This window comes from Empidonax traillii, unplaced genomic scaffold, assembly GCF_003031625.1.
Source record: "Empidonax traillii isolate 1590-97213 ecotype Southwest subspecies unplaced genomic scaffold, ASM303162v1 scaffold710:size329689, whole genome shotgun sequence".
Classification (NCBI taxonomy): domain Eukaryota; kingdom Metazoa; phylum Chordata; class Aves; order Passeriformes; family Tyrannidae; genus Empidonax; species Empidonax traillii.
In genome coordinates this window covers 175,791-178,005 of record NW_020955903.1, presented here as the reverse complement: position 1 = coordinate 178,005, position 2,215 = coordinate 175,791, and the positions used below count along the sequence as shown (strand labels likewise).

General features: G+C 35.4%; 1 long non-coding RNA gene across 1 annotated transcript in view; it reads left to right on the top strand.

Annotated features, from left to right (window-relative positions):
* Positions 1 to 1,332: 1,332 nt before the first annotated feature.
* Positions 1,333 to 2,215, top strand: part of LOC114065889 — a 6,613-nt gene continuing 5,730 nt past the window's right edge. Inside the window, exon 1 of the long non-coding RNA XR_003573068.1 lies at positions 1,333 to 1,371. This is a non-coding gene — a long non-coding RNA (uncharacterized LOC114065889). The remainder of the gene's footprint in view (positions 1,372 to 2,215) is intronic.

Sequence of the window (2,215 nt, the reverse complement as noted above, 5' to 3'; positions counted from 1 at the left end):
ATCTCTGTTAGTAACACTGAGAGAAAGGAGATATATCCTTAAGGTCAGGTAAAATTTTTGCAGTTGGATGCAAGTGAAGTGATTTTGTAAGTGTTGCTCAATTAGCAACAGCAGACAGAAAACCCAGGCAGTAGTCTAGGTGATAGGGTGACTTTCAGGTGGCTATGCCCCTGAACTAAACAGTGGCATACTTCTAGCAGCTGTTTGCTTAGATTGTGTTTTTAATAGATGATCACTGAGCGGAGTGGTACTTATTTTCCATTAAAAAAAAAAAAAATTTCCAGCTTTAGAAGACCCATCAAAATGTTCCATTTCCTCTCAGCCTTCATCAAAAGATTGAAACAATTCCATTAAAATAGGACTTTTCTCTTAAACTTTCATTTTTTAAAAAACACTTTTTGAAGAAGAGGTGCCTGGAGCAACAGGACAATTTAACTTTTAATTTGTCTTTAATCTTTTATCCAGCTTCTCAAGAAGCAGGGGGAGATTTTTAGGACCCAAATGAGAATTAAGTTTGCAAAGCCTCTCAGCTTTCATTGGAATATGAATGTTTCTGTCTTTGAACCTTTTAAATATCCTCTCATAACAAAGGTGCTGAGTAAGCGTTTTCTTTCAGCTTGATTGAGGGCCAGATTTTAGGGTCAGAGTTATTTTTTAATGCCTGTTTTAGTATTTTTGGTACTTTCCACTCTCATAGTTATTCAGAAGTGTGCATGAAATGGAAATGTCTTTGAATATTTATCTTGCTTCCCTTTCTATTACTTGCCATGGCTTTTATAGGCTTAATTTTTCTTCAGTATTTATGATACATTTTGCCTAACTTCAATTCTGAGTAGCAGTTGTAACTGAGACTTAATGAAGTTTTTTGATGGTGAATATAGATGCATTCAAATAAAACATTTTATTGTAACATATTCCAAAACTAGCCAGTGGTATTAATTGCACTGTTAGCGATTCAAACAACAAACTGAATTTTTAGTTTGTATAGCCTTACAATAAGAGCTAAGTAAATCACTGATGGCAAAGAAATTAATAAATTACCTGAAGTATCATCTCATGGCATCTTTAGCAACAATTTTATGTTTTCTTTCCTATATTCAGTTGAACTTGTTTATAGATATTCTTTCCTGTACACACTTGAAGTTGTTCACAAATATTTTTAATGAATATTTCTAATAGTTTTTTTTGATCACAGAGTTTTTCTGAGCAGTTGATTGCAAGTAACTGGCAATCAAAATGCAAGCTGTGTTGATTCATTTTTATTAGACACACCACTTACAGGAAGGTATTGTTTCTCTCCCCAGATGGAGGTTCAAGTTCAGGAAAATATTAAAACAGAGATTTCAAAGGGACTTCATAAAATGCTTAAAGGTAAGTATGTTCCTCAGCACTTTACTGAGTCCAGAGTATAATGAGAGTAGTTCTTTAAAGCAAGTTTCTGCTAGTTGTGTTTATGAGTTTAACATACACCTTCTGTCTATGTTCTCCGAGGTTAAATTAAAACTTGCTGCTTCCATAACATCCTTGCCAGGAAATTCACTTGCCAAAAGTATTTGTAGAGAGGGAGCAGAAAATGAATGTGAATGCAACCACAGCAAATGCTGGTTTGATTTGAGTGAATAGTCAGGGTAGTAGGAGGTGTAATTCCAGTGTAATTACCATCTAAACAATGGATGTCATCCATGAAACTACAGGATTTAAAATAAAGGCCTTTTTATGTACATTATCTAGCTACCTCAGTATGGAGAGCCTTTGATAACGCTTTGGGGTTTTTTTCCCCTATTTATAGTCATACAAGACAAGTAGATGTTTATACTTTCAGATTCTTCTCCTTCCCATCAGAACAAGCAATTTTAAAAAGCAATAAGATTGAATCAATTATACACACACATATTGACAGATATGACCATCTTACTTCCATGCTGCCTGGTTTTGTCATGTAATTTAAGGAATGTAATCCACAGGACTGACAATGACAATTTTTCATGTAACCTTGAAAGACAGTTTGTCATGCAGAGGGGCTCAGACCTCATTAAAATCTCATTCCCAGCCAGCATCTGGTGATGGAGGACTTGGTACAGGTACAGAAAGTTCATTGTAGGGTCAGAGCTAGAGGATGGGGATGAAATTTCTTCTGACATCTGCCAGGAGACAGATCTTCTGTGTAGGGTGTTGTCAAAAGACAAGGGCATGTGGTAGACCTTTTTTTGCTGGA